This window comes from Balearica regulorum, chromosome 1 (assembly GCF_011004875.1).
Source record: "Balearica regulorum gibbericeps isolate bBalReg1 chromosome 1, bBalReg1.pri, whole genome shotgun sequence".
Lineage (NCBI taxonomy): Eukaryota > Metazoa > Chordata > Aves > Gruiformes > Gruidae > Balearica > Balearica regulorum.
In genome coordinates, this window is record NC_046184.1 from 23,063,613 (window position 1) to 23,083,638 (window position 20,026).

A 20,026-nucleotide genomic window follows, 5' to 3' on the forward strand; every position below is an offset into this window, starting at 1 on the left:
TTTTTCTTATGTCCCCAGTACAGGGTGGTTGGCTTTTTTTTGTATGATTCATAATCAACTGCTTTGAATCTATTTTTTTTCCCTCATGACTTAAGTGAATGTGTCATTGTCACTTGGGAACAAACAACAAAAACCATGAACAGGAGCATGTTCAGCACAGTGAGCAAGGCCAAATATTTTTGGATCTCTGTCTTCCAGCACTACTATAATGATTTCAAAGTTTCTCCCCTAGATCTCTCTTTCGGCTGCAAACTCCTACCCCTTGCTGTGAATTCAGAAGTGGCTGTGCCAATTCAGCCTTTCATTTTAATTAAATCTAAAAATCAGGAGTTATTAACATTATTTTATACTGCTTAGAGCCAGTAATTGGACTCCATGTGCCTCTTCTCTTTGCAGCCAAGGGCATCATTTTGGCAGGTTCACATAGCTTTTGCTCACAAGCACGGAGTACAGAGATCCTTTGAGCCAATTGGGACACAGCTAACAGATGCTCGGAGAGGATGTTATGGGTGGTTTTTTTTAAGGGCTAGGCTCTCTCTGGCTGTTAGACAGGATTCCTCACCGAGGTGAGCCAGGAAAAACTAATACCTAAGTAGAAGCTCCTTAGCAAGGCAGTAACAACACGGCTAATGCCCATGTCTTTTCCAGGGCTATGATAAATTCAGCTCCAGTGCAGGGAAAAATGAGGTTACTGGAGAGGAACCCAGGACCAGGTAGTACAGGTCTCATTCGGAGTACTAGCACCTTCAGCTCTGACCCCTCTTGAGCTCCACCACGGGACAACCATTTCCACACATCTTGCAACTCACACCAAGTGAGAAGACTTGCTGTATTTGCAGATATGGCCGAGTCTTGACCACTTTGTTTTGGAGCAGGAACAAGATTAGAGTGATCTAGCTACAGCGGTGTGAACAAGGTGGACAAGGGACACCTGGCTCAGCACCGCTGTCACGGTGCAGCATCCCTCCACGGGCAAATGTCCCCGGCTCCCCACCAGCCTGGTTGGGCTCTGTGGGTACAGCAGATGGGGCTATGCCTGTAGCCGTGCAGCCAAGAAGATGGAGCGAAAGTCCTCCCAGCTCCCAGGGAAGCCCCTTGGACTCTGTTTTACCAGCTTTTAGCAAGTGGGCAGCAACCTCGGGGAGGGGCGGGAGGCACAGCAAGCACCTGGGGAAGGATGCTGCCGCACCTTGCCAATCCTCTGGCGGCAAAGCTGGTTTGGGAGCTAACTCCTTCCCCCTGCCGCCATCCCCATGCCTCCCTGCCCACACAGGAGGGCTACCACACCTTTCCCCTGCGCCAATTCAGCTGCTTGCCTAACCACAGGCAAGCTGGGTGCACGTTCACACGTGGAGTTTAAAAATAAAACCTCCAAAGGAGCACTGTGTTCTTTAAAGTAACCCAAACAAATCGCCCCCAAATCAAAATATCTCACAGATCTGGCGCAAAGCACAGCCACGCCAGAAGCTGAATCAGCTGGAGGAGGAAGCAGCACCCGCCAGCTGCAGGGAAGGAGGGAGAGAGGCACAAGGAACTGGGGGCAGGATGTAAACCACTGAACTCCACCCTGCCCCAAAAAGAAAGGGGAACAGCACTCAGCCTGACAGCGATTTTTGCAGACAAAGAATGACTACAAGCATGTTAAAGTCTCTGGGAGGTAACCCCACTGGCTTGATGCATGCTTCAACATAACGCACGTGCCCTGCCAGCAGCAAGCCTTCACCACTGCATGCGTGCGGTCTCACAGCACCCAAGCCACCGAGACACTAGGCTACACAGGCTACAGAGCAGTCCAGGCCCTAGCCATACTGAAAATCTCAGGTCCACAAGTGGCAAATAACCCATGTTTTCATTTATCTTTCATTTTTAAGCACTTAGATTTAACTTGCCGTATCTTCTCAAGTTAATCCCAGGAACAAGATTATTATTCTTTTAAGAAAACACTGACATTCCCTCAATCATTTGACTCCAGAAGCTGGGGATTTAAGCTGGGGATAAACTATTTGCAAGACTAGTGATAAGAACATACAAATCAGCAATAACCTACAAGACAAACACACATCTCTCCCTCCAAAAGCTTCCCCCCGCAAGCTGTCAAGCAAGACTTCTTGCAAACACTGCCACACGTCCCTGTGTCTCTGCACCTTGCTCACACAAGCTTCTCTCAGCTCCCCAGCAGAAGCCAGCCAAGATGCGTTTTAATCCCATCTCTCTGCCGCTACAAAACTCGTTAGTGGTGCAAAGTCGAGTTGGAGGCCAGTGACTAGTGGTGTACCCCAGGGTCAATACTGGGTCCAGTTCTGTTCAATATCTTTATCAATGATCAGGATGATGCAGAATATACCCTCAGCAAGTTTGCAGATGACACAAAACTGAGAGGAGTGGCTGATATGCCAGAGGGTCATGCTGCCATCCAGATGAACCTTGAGCGGCTGGAGAAATGGGCCAACAGGAACCTCATGAAGTTCAACAAAGAGAAGTGCTAAGTCCTGCACCTGGGGAGGAAAAACCCCAGGCATGAGTACATGCTGAGGGCCACTCAGCTGGGAAGCAGCTTGGCAGAAAAGGAGCTGGAGGTCCTGGTGGACACCAAGTTCAATGTGAACCAGCAATGTGCTCTTGCTGCAAAGAAGTCTAATGATGTCCTGGGATGCATTAGACAAAGTGTTGCCAGTAGGTTGAGAGAGGTGAGGCCAAATCTGGAGTACTATGTCCAGTTCTGGGCTCCCCTGTACAAGAGATGCCTGGACATACTGGAGAGTTCAATGAAGGGTCATAAGTATAATTAAGGGACTGGAGCATCTCTCCTATGAGGAAAGGCTGAGAGAGCTGGGACTCTTCAGCCTGGAGATGAGAAGGCTCAGGGGGGGATCTTGCCAATGCATATAAATACCTGAAGGGAGGGTACAAAGAGGACAGAGCCAGGCTCTTTTCAGTGATGCCTAGTGACAGGAGCAGAAACAATAGGCACAAACTGAAACACAGCAGGTTCCCTCTAAACATCAGGAGACACTTTTTCACTGTGAGGATGACCAAACACTGGCACAGATTGCCCAAATACTGGCACAGGTTGCTCAGAATGGTTGCAGAGTCTCCATTCTTGGAGATATTCAAAACCTGTCCTGGACAACTGACTTTAGAAGGCCCTACTTGAGCAGGAGGATTTGACCAGATGACCTCTGGAAGTCCCTTTGAAACCTCAACCATTCTGTGATTCTGTGTGATTATGTGATCCCAGGAAATAAAACTCACATCAATCTGTCTTCCACCATTATTATCAATGGTGGTGAGTATGATCCAATACCTAGACTAGGTTTCCCCATGCACAGTAAGACCTCATCTTGAAGGTGGAAAACCAGCACTGCACTTCATTAGTTGCATAAGAGTGTGCAAGTCCAGCGGGACTAGGGCAGGGCTCTTAAACTGCGGTCAGATACCAGGTGCCATGGAACATGAAACCCAGCTGATAGCAAAACAATAAGCGATTTACCACGGGCCGCCTGGATAGTATCTCCAGTCAACTGTTTAACCATGCAGCAGCACAGCAAAGAAGTGAGACAGGTGAAGAACTAATGACATGCACTGGTTCAAAAAACTTGGAGCCAGATGGGACAGGAAAGTGAGCAGGGAAAGAAGAACCCACATCTTCTGCAGCACAGTAGCATATGCCCAGGGTTACAAAAACAAACTAGCCAGCACAACAAACATTGTACTTTTACTTCTTTTTTTTTTCCCCCAAAACGTAATCTTTTTGAACCTCTGATGAGCTATTTTGCCTAGAAGAGTTTGAGAGGCCATAAATGTATTGCCTTTTAAGTTCCATATTATTGGAACTCAGCATTCACCCCATATTCCTATTAAAGAAAAAGTTGAATGTCATCTCTTCACCACCCCTGCAGAAAAGCACCATTGCTTTGCTAGCTTGACAAAAGCCTGTGTACAGCCTCAATTGACAAAAGAGTTAAATTGTCTTATGGACCCTCACAGGTAGGGAGGTTGGGGGAGATGGAAACATACCGAGATACGTGTTATAGACTACAGAATCAGGTTCCAAACACGTCCCAACATCACTCAATGCCTGCCAGAGCATCTTGAGCTAATCATTACTGGAGGTCCTAGGAGATCCTTCCCTGCGGGAAGCCGAACTGCTGAGTCCTGGTCACCAGCCAGCCCTGTCCCGTGACCACCCTCCCAGGGCCAAGGGCGTCAGCGCCAGACACTGAACTTGATCCACCAAAACAAGGAGCTTTGCCTGTGCTGAAAAAGGAAGATGTGTGAGCTCAGACCCATCACCCACCTCCCTGCCACTGCTAGCCATTTTTCTCCACCATCTTCTCATTTGCAGCTTGTCTGTGCTTAAAGGCACAGCAATCATCTGCCCTGAGCAGAAAAGAAAGCTGTGAAAGCTATAAACTTCCTAAACATCCCTCCTGCCAACACCTGTCATTCGCTTCTACATTTCCTATTTGCTCTGTTTTCATTTAAGGTATTATATGACTCAGATGAGCCCGCAACAGCTTCAAAAGAATTCCCATGTATGACTGCCTCAGCTTTATTAAAAGTAACTGAGCCATTGATCATCATCAGAAGATGTAGTCTCAGGAGAAAGGATATCATTTGTAAACAAATGATCCTGTGAACACAAACACTCCACCAGCCACAGTAACGGGGAAACAAGTACGTGGTCAGGGAGGCAAGAAGCTCCCCCCAGCACACCAGCAGATCATATCGAGGATAGCAAAGAGTCGCACCTTTATGAGCAGTCCGGCTAACAAGCGCGTGCTCTTCCAAAGGCAGGGCGAGAGGGAGAAGTCATTTTCTTTGGCTGTTGTCAAGTCTCTAAAGGCAATTTCATGCTGCTGTCTTACGAGGCGAGCAAGCAAGACTGCTCATCCCTAATACGACCAATTCCCTATGTTCAGAGAAGGTGAGTTTTTTAGCTGATAGTTTCCATACATGCCCTCGCATGCTGCATTTCATGGCTGACCGAAGTGTGAAGGCTGGAGAAGGGAATGCATGACCGCATGGCAACACTTGTGAAAAATCAAACTATTTTCCTTCCCTTACCTCCAGCTAGCTACAAACAGGATCAGCCTGTCTGGGATATATGAAACTTGCTTCTACAGAAACAAATTAATGAAGATCAGCACCACGGATTAGAGTGAAAGATACTACATAAAAGTCCGTTGAAGCATCTGCCAGGTACAATCACTCATGTTTCAAGAGCAGAGGACCAGTTATCCATAAAAATAGGTAGAAAGACTTTTTAAAATAAATGACTTCATATGAAAGATCAATGTTTCATATTGGAAAATTTAATGGCCAACTCCTAGCAAACATTTAACTTCAATACGGTGCAGACTCAACAGCTGCTGCTGCTGTAATGGAGCAGCTATTGTGCAATTCTGGTTTTTGGAAGGAAAAGGATGCTGAAATCTGTACCAGATGCCCTACACTCCCCAAGCAAGAGGACATTTAGCATATTCAGTTTAACACCACATAAATGATACAGAAGCCACCAAGAATCTGCAGAGGTCTGTCAAACAGAAAGTAGGCATCTAACCAAGAATAGTCCCAGCAGAGCAGACAGCCAAGGTCCTTCTGGTTTGCAGCCAGAATCCTCAGTACCTAGAAATGATTACTCAGTAAGACAGTGTCCCTGAATCAGCTGGGCAAGTGCCTGCCATTCCAGGAAAACTGCTTGGGAAAATCCTCTTTAAAGAAATCACTGTGCATGGACGGGAGAAAAAAAAGAAACAACCTCACTGTTATCCTCGCTGTTGGGCAAATATATCGTGTGATCAAAAAGATGTCAGCTAGCCACCAAAAAGCCCAGCTGACCTGGTGCCTTGAGGTGAAATTCAGCTTGGTTAAGTTCATACAGAGCAGCGTATCAGAGAGGCGAAGGGTGTTCATCAGTGTGTAAAGGTGCTGAAGGAAAGAAGTGGCAGCACTGCCATGTGGTTCTTCAAAAGAAATGCTGTAGCAGTCAGCAAATTCAGGGCTCATCTGAACTCAAACAGCTTCTCTAGGCGGTCTAGAGTTTCCTTTGAAGTATATATCTACGAGCACATATGGTCCTGGAGCATATCCACACACATTCACCAGAAGGGAATGAGAGTGGGTGGAATACATAAGACTACCCCTAAGAAAGGGAGGAGGAAGAAGAGAGAATAAAAATCCTGGCATAAACAAATGGCTGCTATTTCTAGCCCTTCTGGTTGAACCCCTCCTCCACCCCGATGCCACTCTGCAAGATGCCTTGCTCAACTTAAGAGACAACCAGAGAAATAAAAGCACAAGAGCATGCACTTTTACAACCCAATTATGACCACTTACATACATACTGTAAATCTATTCACTGTTTAACACACCAGTTACGTCCAGTGAATGCATTTGCTCAGTGTGTACCCAATGTAGCTTGATATTCTCCATGTAGCTTGAGTGTGCACATTCAAGCAATAAAAAAATTAAATAAACCAAGCCTGGATTAGACTCAGTCTGCAATAGCAAGGAAAAAAGAGTAATTATTGACAGTGGCTTGGTTAAGCTTAGAAAAGCTTAACGGAAAAGGATTTTTCCATAATTGCCATCTCTAACCTTTTATCCAAGCTCAGTGGGTACATTACCTAAGTCAGCAGGAAGTTTAGCTACTCCACATGAAATTAATAACATTTATGGGCTGACCCGTTGCCCACAGCTTTTTAGAACAAGAGCTATGAAGATGCTTCTGTCTTTCCATCAGGAAACGGTCTGTACCACACTTAGCTGTTTAAAACAAAACAACCGCCCCCCCTTCAATGGGCAGGAGTCCCTGAAGACTGAGCCTCCCTCTTACACATTCTCAGGAGTAAATTAACCTCACCTACTAATTACAGGAATAAAAACAAGCTTCTCAACAGCGGCACATCCCATCTGTTGACCCACCAGTACCTCCTGGGGCAGCAGCTCCTGCACCATCAGGGTATCCCTCTTCCCTTGCCCAGCCACCCCAAGGAGCACCCTGCATCCCAAATCGGGAGCTTCCCACCCGGCCTTGGCGTAGCTACCCCCTGTGCTCGCAGACACGAGTCAGCCCTTACATCTCCCCGTCCCATCCACAGAACAGAGCTCGCCAACGTTTAAAGGACGTGTTTCAAGTTCGGGTGCCTATAAAATGGCTATGGAGCACACCAAGCAAGAGCTTTCAAGACTGACTTTGTGCTCAGGTATACAGAGAACAAGATAAACTAGTTTAACCAATGCTGACCCAGTTTCACACCAGAAAGGACCAAAACAGACATGAGAAGTTAAAATATATTCCTTAAGAGATGCTGTTCATCTGTTTTGAAATGGCAAGCATGAAATACTTTAGTCTCTGTGATAAAATTCTAGGTGAAGACCAAATGGAGCAGAACCAGGTCAGCCCCCCAACTTAACAAAATTGTGTTGAAAACCATTATCAGAAATACAGCACACATGCTTTATAAGATAGTGCTCTCTTCAGTGCCATAGACACAAGAAAGACAACAAGAAAAATCAAGAGAAGGAAAAACAAGGCTGGCTGGGAATTGATTGCTGCCTTTGAAATTTTAGTGGAACAGTTGGAGTAAGAAGCTGACTGCAGCTGAACTAAAAAATCACTATGTGTAGCTAGATTACTCATCTACTGTTAAACCAAATTAAAGTGTTCTTCCCACAGGCAAGGCTGAAGATTTTAGAAAAGGCATAATTTATAACTCAGGAAAGTTTAGAAGAAAGCTCTGCAAAACTGAAATGAATTTTGTACTTAATGGGCAGGAAAACAAAGGACAGATGAAACTTCATGTTGCTTGATACGACAGTAAATACTACACAGCACGCAGGATGCGACTGAGCCAAGAAGCTGATGAGCTGCATAAAAGAAGAGTTCACCTTATCACATCCCAGCTGCAAACCAACCTTCCTCTACAAATCACCATTTCAAGTTGTTACGTAGTAGCAGAGGCAGGAAAAAAAAAAGGTAGATTTTCAGCAATCTGGACCCTCATCGCAGCCAACATTAGGAAGCACTCGCTATCAATACAAGTTTCAATAGGCGATTCTCCGTAACGTTTTTTGTAATTAGGTAGTGGATTCATCTATAGGAAGCGTGAAAAGCAAGCGTGCAAGGCACAGGCCTTTTAGCAAAGCACCGCAGTGAGTACTTTTGTCCAATTTATTTTCCAGGAGTGATCGCACTTTGGACGGAAGCCCATTTCTAACAATTTATTTTTCATGTCTGGACAAGGCAATATAACTTCTACACAATTTAATCTCTTTGCTAATAGACTTAGCTGTTATAGCTGAAATACACAAGCTTAACAATAAGGCTAAAATACCCAGAATACTTAAATCCGAGAAATGTGTTTGCTGGCTTTAGTTCAGGACAAGTAGAAGCAATTGGCTAAAACGCCGCAGACTGGGGAACTGCGGCGACTGCGGTGAGACCTGCCAAGAGGTTACATTGGACTCTGCACAACTGCCTACAGGAGAACAGCCGCTCCAAGCGGAGCACAAACATTGGCTAAAAAAAAAAATCTTTAATTGCCAGCAAAGCTCCTCCAAAAGGGCCGGGAAGCACCTGGGTGCCCCGACAGCTCGCCTCGGCTGCTTGGGTCAGCGCTACCCTAAAATTACAAGGACGCTGGGCCGAAAACCCCGGAGGATCATTTTGCCCATCACGTTTCCCCACGTGGTTGTTTCGTTCTGCTTTCAAGCTGCAGTTCAGTGAACAGGCTGCAATTTACCTCTTCACCCTCACCCTCAAATTTGTTTGGATAAACAGGCTCGCCTTTGTTCCAGGCTGCTACTACATTTACACATTGTATTGTAAATCAGCCGGTACAAAGCAAGGCAGGCCCTTGAATGAAGACACTAGCATTTTTGTTCACAGCAAAATTAAACAAGTAAGAGGCACAGAACACCATTTATAACCCCAGTCTGGAAACAATTGGTTTTTAAAAGGTGAGAGGTTTTGAAAAGTTTACTAAACAAACCTAGCCAGTTACAGAGTCTATAGAGGCAGCTCACAAACAAGTTCAAGGCTGTATAAATTGCCAAAGCAGTGTTATTTCTGAAGAGAACTTTAAACAGTGTAAAAGCTTGTTTTCTCGCCGTTTCAAGGGCCCAAGAATTATTGGCAAGTGATTTTAACTTTTATTGAGTACACAAATGGACAGGAATTATTCACAGAGGAAGGCAATGAACTATTTGCCGTGTCTATTAAAGACAAGAGACCTAAACAGCATGCAGGAGTTGTAGGATAAACATCAGGAAAAACTTCACAGTAAATAATAGTTGAGCAGAGGAATAGACAGCTACAAAGTCTTCCCTGTCAGAGGTCTGGAGAAGACGTTCAACAGGCATCCGTAACAAACGGCTTAACCACAGCTGATCCTGCCTTACGACAGAGGATGGACTCTCTACGTGGCCTCTTCAGACCCCTCCCCAAACCTGTTTTCCATTATTTTGCACGTTCTTTTAAATAAACTGGGTTTGCTGAGACCTCTCCCATGGGTTGATAGTTGGGTACAGCCCAGCAGAAAGATCAAAAGTAATCATTATTTGATAGGTGCCCAGGTTGTCTGGAAAGCTATCATCTCAGCCCTGTAACTATGTATCCACAGTAAGGAAAAAAAAAAAAAAAAACCCCACATTTGCACTGGCTGATCCAAAGGCCAAGAATAAATTGCATCTGATGTTGTCTGCTGTCCAGAAGTGAGGCCCCCTGATGGGATGCTATGGAGAAGCTTCAGCTGGACATATGTATGATGTCATTCACCGCTGCAGACAGCCCCACATCCTTCACAAACATCAAGGTTAAAAAATTAATCCCAAATCTCAAACATAAGTTTAAGTGGCAAAAATATTTTTATTCTTTGGGTTAATTTAAGGGAGAGAGGGGCAGAAACATTATGGATTTGGGTTTAAAAGCTTTTTGCCCTGATTACAAGTAGTATGTTAAAATAAGTCTTCTACAGACTCCTTTCAGTACATCTACCATCCGTGGTACAGAGAAACTTCACACTTCAGTAGTATCAGATCAAAAAGAAAAAAAATTCAGGAGAGAGAGGGCATGCACCCATTTGACGTTTTGGAAGTCATCACTGTCCACGTTGTAAGTTTGACACGATCTGACGATCCATGTTTACTCTCAGCAGCAAAAGCGGGAAAGATGGGTTACAAGTTCCCACTCGCTCTGGTCCCTTCAGAGGCCAGACAGCATTTGCTGAGCGTGATAAAGAGACGCTCAACCTCCGCTTCACCACCAGCCCCAGCAGCACTGCAGTCAGCTGCTGTCATTTCTTCCCCCAGGCACTCCCCAAGCATAAAAGTTGCAACTGAGGTGACTGCCCAAACTGTTGTGTGGCCCTCAGTCACACACAAAAAATAATCTGATGTGGTTATGAGCATGGAACTTCCCCGAGACCCTCGGAGCAGCCGGCTCCCACCAGCGTGAGGCCTGCCCCGTGCCCTGGCGGCGAAGGAGGCAGAGAGGCACGGCCGTGGCTGCTGGGAGCACTGGGGACCCCACAGCCAAACCCTTGTCCCAGGCGCCACACGCGTCCCTGCCAGTGGAGCACAGTGGGCTGGCACGATGCCTCCCACAAGCCAAGTTCAACCCCCAAACCCTGACTGGCTCATATCACCCCCATGTCCTGCCCCACGCTTCCAACCCCGGCTCTTGCTAAGTGATCTACCCTTTATTCCACTTCTCCATCTTCAAATACATCATTAGCAGATTAATCAGCACTGGAGTGCTTCCCTGACCACCAAGCATCATCTGGAGCACGACCAGGGCTTTGCCCTCTCTCCTCCCTCTCCCGAGCTGCCCTTCCCCCTCCAAGCAGCGTTTCACATGGGAACTCTTTGGTTTCATCCCTTTCACCTGAAAATGCCATAAAACATGGAGAGAGCATCTCATGGGACAAGCAACGCTCTCACCTGAAGCTGGATCTGTTTGTGCCCTGGGGCCAACACAGGCTGTATGGAAATCATGTTCAAGGGGGTGAAAAGAAGCCAACAGCCCACAAGCATCTGAGGGTCTGGAAACACTGTAATTTGTACCATGAAGAGAGATTACAGCCCATCTGTCCCGGCCAGAGTACAAAGGAATTCAGAGTGACTTGTGCTTCTCCTTCTTGCCTCCCCCAGCCCCCTGCTTAGCCAAATAACTAAAGCCAATACATGTAACCACGTCCCTAACTTGTTGACACAATCTGCAGCCCTTGTGGGGGTCCAGGCACCGCACTTGGGAAACCACATGCTATCCGAAATCATCTCCCGAAATCTGGCGTGACAGGGGCTTTTCCTACAGTTTAGTCTGAGCCTGCGCTGATGGGCTCCGAGTGCTCTTCCACCAAGATTTATTTTCTTGCTTGCAGATAACATTGCTGAAACATCTGTGAGAACAAATCCATACACTTTAAAATTAAGCCCTCACACTAAGTATTAAAGTGACACTGCCAGATTAAAGGGACTGCAATATTTTTTTTAATACCCCATTTTAAATTCCCCCTCAGATTATTTCCCATGAAAGAGTTTTTAATATCTATTCTTTGACTTAGGTGCGTGACACTTGCCTGTCCTCTGTTTTTGCCCTATTTTTGCTCCAGGTACACGACACTTATCAAGGCCCACCCGGTGTTTTACCAAGCTCTGGTCTGAAGGCAGCGGAGGTCCACATGTCACCCGCAAAACTGAGGGCTGGGACAACGTGTGCCCGTGGCTTCCCCAGACACACGGTGAAGGAAAACCGGGAGGCAGACGTCCCACAAGGAGGGAAACAAGCTGCCGGCCCGGCGGCAGCACCACCCCAACCTCCCACTGCCCGAGCATCCCTCGCCGCAGACATCCCTCGCTGCTCTTCTGGCAGCCAGCTGGGCGCTGCCGCTCACTGCCAGCGCGGGATGGGAACGGGTATCGAAATCTTGTAACGACAGGCAACTCACCCTGTCACTTCACATTTTAGTACTTTCTTATTCTAACAAGAAAGGGCAAATATGACCAAAAGGGTCCTAACAGCGAGACCATACTGAGTCCTGAACAAAGCAAAATGTGCTTAAAAGCTCTCAAGTAGTATCGCTGTGGTGCACACAGACAATAAGGAGCTGTAAGAAGCTTTTCTGTCTTACGTGTCTTTGACTATAGAGCTACTAAAAAAACAGAGCAAAATCACTTAGCAAAAAACCCCTCAAAATCAAAACAAATAAACATCCCCCAACAATATCCCTCCAAAGACACAAAGAAATAATTCGGTGTCTTTTTTTGTTCTTAAATAAAGGCAGGCAAGGAGAAAGCGCGGCTGCCCCTGGAAGTGCTGCGAGCGGGAACTCCCAGAGGACAGGACAATAGGGACCCGGCGCCCGCGATGCCACCATCTCAGCCCTGCGCCCAACAAGTTCCTTCAACTACTCTGGGTCTTGGTTTCCACATCTGCAGAGTGGGGATAATAACAGGTCTTTACATCACAGGGGTGTTACAAAGATCAATTAGTTAATGTCTGAAAAGCGCTTTGAAGATATAGCAGGTGGTGAGTATTATTATGCAAATAACATGATTTAAGAAAATCACAAGTGCTGGATTAATACTAATCCCTTTGATATTTAAAAGACACCATTTTTTCATATTTTAAAGCGGTGAGCGTTTATGCCAGAGCTTTCCATGGCTGCTGCAACAACAATTTTTAACCTTTTCTTTTTGTATGGCTCAATACATAAAACTCTTCTGCAGACATCTTCAAAAAATCGAATCTCAACTCAAAGCTAGGAGTAGTGGAAGAAATTATGCATGTTGATGAACTGGATAACTAGATCCTACGCAGGAATATTTCTCAGAGGATAGAATGTCACAGGCCTAACTTACTGTAACAAACATTGCAGAGTCTTTCGGGTTTAGGGCTTTTTTTGGAAGCACACTAATTTCATGCATAGAGGCATTTGTAAAACACTATAGCTGCTACCTAATTATGGCATTTTATGTGGTGGAAAGAGGGGAGAAAGAGAGAAGGATATGGTTCATTCACTTCTTCCAAGGCTGCATATCTGAATTGTAAAAAAAAAAATTAAAAAAATAAGAAAAATTAAGAAATAATAAACAATTAATCTAATGTCTAATGACCTCATTTGGTGGTCTCGCAGGAGACCAGGCCATTGCAACGTCTGCTCCAACTTCCAGCAAGCGGCCACACAACCACTTCTGGTTCAGGTGGGTGTGGGGAAGGGGCGTATGGCCACAAGCCAGCACAGAAACACAGCCTGGCTGAAACCTTGCAACTTCCAGTGAGAGACAGACAAACACGAGCGAACAGAGAGCTGAGGTGGGATCTGGACAAGGAACCCGAGGTGAGCAGCAACGTCAGAAACCAAGGAGCGAGCACAGCCAAGACCAGCCATCCCTCAGGTCTCCTGCCTCACCTCTGCCAGACCTCTCTGCGAAAGGAAGACATCTCGCCCAGCGCCTAAAATCTCCCCGTGCTTCCAGGGCTTTCACTGCCACATTCCCTTTCTGTGAGGAAGCCTGTTTCTTGTCTCGTGCACCTTAAAATTGAGTGCAAGCCAGCTGGTGCATTCAGTCTAGGAATCTGGACAATACTGTGGTGGTTAAAAACAGCTTAATATTAACCCCCGCCAGAATGCATGCCTGAAACTGATACTAATGAAACAAGATCAGATATTAATATTCTGTATTAATATCAGCCGGTTCCTCAAGCTGTGTTGTAGCATCAAATCAGATCTTGTCCCAAGTCAACGTACAAAATACAAATAGAGGATGGCAGGTAGTATTGACGTGGGAGGAAGCAGCAGGAACGTTTCAAAACTTTAGAAGCTCTTAAGTTTGCAGCTATAGGCAGCTACGCTTCCTTTCCTACTACATTTCCCACAGCAGCCATATTAATAGCTGTTCAATACGGTAATAGGATCCAAGCTGTACACTTAGTTGTTGTGGCTTTTTTTAATCTCCCGGTCAATATTAAAAGCATTTGGATGCTCTTTAGGAGGGAGAAATGATTTTGCACTCCAGGAACAGCGAGGCAATTGCAGCACTGCCGAGGAACGCCGGTGAAGGATTTCCTTCGCATGCCTCTGCTCGTGACTGATGTGGTGATACCTTATTTTAATTGGACCCACTTGTACAGATTCACAATTTAATTTTCTTGCGTAAATACACACTCAGTATAACCCTAGTCTGTTTTCGTTAGCTGAAGTTACACAGTTTACGTACAATATAGGTCCAAACCACCACCTGAGGGTCATTCTTCAGCCAGGAGGAGACCCTTGAGGGTTTCTGAGCACAAAAGCCTTTGGACACATGATTTCTACTCCTGGATTTGCCAGGCCTGGGAAATAAATCCACAGTTCTGATCCTGGGCAATTAAGTACAGCCCCGTCCTTCACTTTGCTCTCCAGTAAAATGGTAGCCACCTCCTCTCCTGAAAAAAGATCCAACGATGAAGAACAACTCCCAAGTGGGAGGATGAGGCAGCATCATACTTCTTCCATCTTTGCAGGGGATCAACCCCCTTTCTTTCTAATCCAAAAAAGAAAGTGAAATTCTCTCTCAAGAATACCCCCTGCCCACAGGTGGCTTGAATTAACCTTCAGTTAATTCATCTTTTCTGAATGTTTTGAGTTTGCACAACTGCTCACTTGAGGAAAACAATCTGATTTTCTTGTAATCAGCTATTTAGTTTGAGGTATATGGGTCCATCTTATTTAAGTAGGCCATAGATATTTATAGCTAAAATTAGAAACAGGAAAAATATTACAGCATTCTCAAAACTTTCATGTGTGCAGCCTCGTCATACCAAAGAGATAAACCCAACTTAGATGTCACCTAGGTTTTTTTATCTCTTGCTTCAAACAGCGAAACAACACAAAGTGGCTGCAAGGATTGCTCCCATTAGCCAACCTTCCCAACATTCCACAATCTGCTGGCAGGTTTCTCCAGATGAAAGAATGAAGAATAAACATACTGTCCCCACTAAACTTAACATATGTAGTCTGAATTAAAAAAAAAAAAAGAATCATCTTTAGAGTATGAAAAAGGACTATTGTAACTGTGACAGAGTAGATAGGCTGTTGCCTTCTGTCTGACCACAGAGCAAGAGGAAAGCCATTCAAACAGTAACTCTGAGGACAAAAAATAAATAAAAATCTGGAACCCAACCTACTTTGCTGATCTTCGCACAAGGTAAGCCAGGAAGGTACAGTTTGTCCCACTGACTACTGCTGCCTTTTCCTCCCCAGAAGATGGGCAGAGAATGGGAACGGGTATGTGCTGAAGGAAAGGTTAGGCTGATGATTTGCAGTTCAGCCACAAAGCTTCTGGGCTGCTGATCTCCTGGCTTTGGTACGATCGGCATCAGATTTGTAATTATATTTACCTGGATGGCTTTAACCTCATTAAGGATTCACAGGTAAAAAGCAGATGCTGAATCAAATCTTATAAAGCATGGTCTGCTTCATGGGGGCTAGGCTAAGCAGAAGGCTACCTCAACTCCTAATCTCTCTCAGGTTTGTAAAGAGGATATTCACAATTTCATTCAGGAAAAAAAATATATATGTTGACTGAGGTGAGGTTTATTTGAAGTAAAAAGCAAAAAAGGTATTGTGCGGTTTGGGATGTTGGACCTCATGCTTTATTGAAGCACAATTATTTAAAAGGAAATTATTTCAGGAACACATCATCATTACCTTGTGGCTAATATAGATTTATAAGACTAAAAAAAGATTTACTCAAATTGTAATATTTCCTCTCCCTTCAGGTAAACAGACCTTAGCATTAAATCTGTGTTAAAAAAAAAATATATCAACTCATGCATTCTAGGGACTATAAGTACCGCAAACTAGCCCCTTGCAGCTGAGTTCACTGCTCTGCATTTGACACAGGCACAAATGAAATATTCCAGAAGATAGGTATGTTACATTTTTTCAGGTGTTTTGAATTAACGTTTATAGTACTCAGGGAATTTCTATTAACAAAGCCCCTATCTTCAAGAAATTTCAAAACCTTCACTTAGGAAACATGAAGGGAAAGTTTTCACACGACTGAGCATACTTTCCTTTAAAACCACTTCAATTTTAACTATAAAATATACAAACTATGTATAATACATATAATTTTATATATATATAATATATAATTTATTTATTTTTTAATAACAAAGATCCTATCTCTGAAAAGGAGTAGAGAGCACTCCATGCATATAACTGCTTTTATGAAGTGGCTAGAAATGTGTGAAGGAGAACCACTATGGGTTATTACGACACTGTCCTTTGAGGCATGCCAAGGGAGTAAAATTGCTAATGAAGGGTCTTCTTTTGGGACAGGGGAGCTCCAGCTTTCTGTGCGTGTTGCCACACGCGTGAGCTTAAATGCAAGTTGTGTTTGTGCTCATGGCCTCATTAGATTATAACTCGACTGTTGATTTGAATTCCTGCAAGCCTCGTACACTCGGGACCTGCCCTCTCACATTTGGAGGAGAGCACATAATGATTATGCCTCCTTAGAGCTACGCCACCCCCTTGTAGCTGAGCCTCAGGGTCGATAATCTTAGGTCTAGTTTTCACATTTAACAAATTTTCCTATTGCTCAATGGGCAAAGGCTGTTCAATATCTAGGCTGGAGCTAAATATATTAAGTGTTAACCATTTCTTTGTCAACTTTTTAAAGTCACATTTTTTACTAGTTGCCTTGTCTCCTTGAACACACCGTGATGGCATCTGCATACCCTAGCACAGGCATTGTACCCTGCGACTGCTGTGTGCCTGCCATTCCAGCATCCAGACCCACAGTTTCCTGGAAATCCTTCTGAGCTTCTTCCAAGAGCCTAATTGAGGTAAGAAACATCATGTTTAGGTAAAGTCTGCTTCAAAGTTATTTTTCATATGTGAAGAAAATTACCTATACTTCTTTGACCCCATCCTTGATATTTTGATTTTCTTTCTCTGCTGCAAGCAATAAAACACCTTTATGTTCAATACACAAATAGTGGACATTTTTTAAAGCCTCACATCTTACAAGGCTTTTCTAAAGCTTCTTAAGAATACGAATGATCTGTGCAATGGCACCATACATTAAAATGCAACTTGGGTGTACCAATCTCATCCTCTCCCTTTACTCATTACTTAAAAAAGAGCTATGAACCATCCTGGAGTGCCTTGCACTACGAGGGAAGGTACATAACTAATTTCCTAACTGCTCTGTTTACTTTGCATACCTTGTGGGCAAAAGTTGGCAAGAAAGGACTGCAAGCTGTTTGCTTTGAAATTATCACCCCATTTACAAGATTCAAGAGCAAAGTCTTCCAAAATGAGGTAAGAGGGAAAAGGAAATGATTATGTGCATGGTGAACACTACGGACTATGCTAGCAGTTCACGGGAGGTCGTTAGCTGAGAAAGAAAACCAACGGGTACCGAGAAAGCTCCCCCACGAAGTGCATATGGACACAATATTAAGAGCATCCATAAAGAATAAAGGCACTAGCCGGTTCTGTGCAAACTGGCTGTATTCAGTTTAAAGCCACCTCATATTATTGCCAGCTACGCAGTGGCATGGCTGCTATTGACAGCACAAGCCCAACACCCTAACTTTGTTCGCAAAAGCCTCCTCTCCCCTGACTAATAGGGCCACCCAGGCGGCAGGAAAGAGAGCTACAGATACGGGTGGGGCTTGATAACACAAAGAATTTGGCAACAAAATTAGTTTAACTGGGTCTTGAATCCTTTTTTTTTTTTCCCCATTGCAGCTTCTCAATCCAACACTGCAAAAGCACATGTGTTTACAGGCCCGTGCTGTGAAACACATCAGAGATGCAGTTAAACTTTTAAATATTTTTTTTCAAGGCCATATAACAACTACATATACTATAGTATAATGCCAGACCACCTCTCCTGTCCAGGAGAGCTCCATAAAACAGTGATGGTAGCACAACCAAGCAGCTCCTGGCCAGTGATGGCAGGAACTATTTACAGCAGAGCTGCCACCAAATACTTCGTATATCATTGAATGATGGTCTGTGCATTCTGCTAACCCACTTGGAACAGAAATGCTCCCACTTGGTGCCAAGTCATCTTGTGGGTATAGAGAGCCTGATGGTGAAAGTGCTCTGTAGAAGGCTTTGCTCAAGCCAGGAAATCTGGAGATGCAGGTTTGCTTTTGTATAGCAAAACATGGGATAGCTAATAGTTAGCAGGTTCCCATCCCTCCTGGTCAAGAAGGAATGCTGCAGCATCCACTTGCCCTACTTATATGTGACAAAAATACCATTAAATTGTATTCTTCATCTCCAGATTCCCCAAAATTCCCCCCAAAAAGAAGCAATGAAAAAAATTTGAGAGAGAAATTAAATTACTTGCTAAAGGCAGAACTAAAACCAGAATGCATGGAGTCCCCAGTCAAGAAATCTACAGGACCCCACTGCATACAGTGGGTCACACAGATGGCACTCTGGACACGAAACCTACAGACAAAGCAACCCAGAATTCATCTTGTATTCCAGCAGATACACCTGTTTCATCTGACTGACGCTACTGAACTATGAGCACGGTGTAGGAGCATCTCAGTTTGGGACAGAGACAGCAGCAACCAACCTGGCCTTGCCAAGTTACTGTACACAAGGTGGGAGCAAAACAGAGAAGTCCGTGAGAGGGAGGGAAAGGAAGAAAGTACGTAGCCACTTCTGGCCACAAATTTACCAGTTCCTTCTTTTCTCAACAAGCTGAGTAATAATGTACAGGAACTCTTCAGTGCTGCCTCATTCCAAAGCTCCTCACTTCCAAGGCTGCTAAACTCCCTTCTGATATCAGAGTTCCCGTTCAAGTATAATTGAAGTAGATTAATTATGCCACAGACAACAGAAAACACGGGCTGCCTCTTCAAATTATCAGTAAGAGTAAATACCATGAAGGGTTTAGTTTCAAGGATGCTGTTTACATTTATTCACTTATTTTACAGGCCTCGGGATCAAAATGAAAAGATAATAACTAATTGTTACAACTGGGAAAAGTAAATTGGAAAGTCCTTACCAAGTACACCTGTACACAATAATTTGAACAGCGGCTGTATATGCAACACAGATTGCAAAAGTGCAATTAGAGAAGTGGAAAGTGTTACTCTGAGCAAATGAGATACTATGTTTTGATAACTAAGTTACCTTGGAGATGATTCACATGCACAAGTTGCTTAATGTCATTTTACACTACAGGTCCAGGAGGTATAAAAATACACATAAAAATCACTATTAAATCAGACAGCATCCAGGACAATTACAAAGTAAATACATTTTCATGCCAGATTGTTGTACTAGATTTCAGGCCGTAATATTTCAACCTAAATGCAAAGCACATAAACCTCACACGGCCATCTCCTGTCTTGATGCACCAAGCCAACGGCACTCCAGTGCTCTACAAGAGGACCTCCTCCTCCTCAAGCAAGCAACACGTCGCTTTGGAAGAAGAAAGAGAGGTTAAAAAAACCCACCTCAGTCCAAATGAGTTCTTAGCCCATCTGAGCAGCACGACAGCCGCTAGTGAAAGGGACTTCTTGGGGCACAGGCTTATGTGCAAATAGCTTCCAGGATGAAGTGCCCTTTGACATGTACTTGTTCCTGCTGGGAGGGACGCAGAAAAGATGCTTCAGAGAAGACATAAGACAAGGGATTGGGCAACATGCACAATCAAAGAGAAATAACTTGCTCAGTGGGTTTATGGGTATCCTAAGCAAGAAATCATTTTGGAGCTGGCATCTCAAGACATTGCAGAAAATTCCTCATTTTCATCTGCATGAATGCAAAAGGGGGAAGAGTAAAGAAGGTGAAATCTATTGACTTTGCACTGTATACAGCAATTGAAGACTTAAAGATGTGTCCTAAGAGCCAATGAACATCAAATCCACAGTATTTTAAAAACAGGATATCAAAACATACAGGCCAAATAGATTAAAAATTAGTGAACTGAAAGATCTCAAAAAAGTTGCCATTACTTGGTAACATCACCATGCAGTTGCAATGCTGCTTTTGCAGTT

General features: G+C 44.3%; 1 protein-coding gene across 7 annotated transcripts in view; it reads right to left on the minus strand.

Moving 5' to 3' along the window:
- Positions 1-20,026, minus strand: part of PLXNB2 (plexin B2) — a 257,923-nt gene that overhangs the window by 228,757 nt on the left and 9,140 nt on the right. For 4 of the 7 annotated variants that reach the window (XM_075742895.1, XM_075742891.1, XM_075742862.1 and 1 more), the window contains exon 2: positions 19,484-19,613. The exons of 1 other annotated variant lie outside the window; for it this stretch is intronic. The gene's annotated coding sequence lies outside the window, so the exon portion shown is untranslated. The remainder of the gene's footprint in view (positions 1-19,483; positions 19,614-20,026) is intronic. 2 more of the 7 variants (XM_075742873.1, XM_075742880.1) reach the window with 1 other exon arrangement.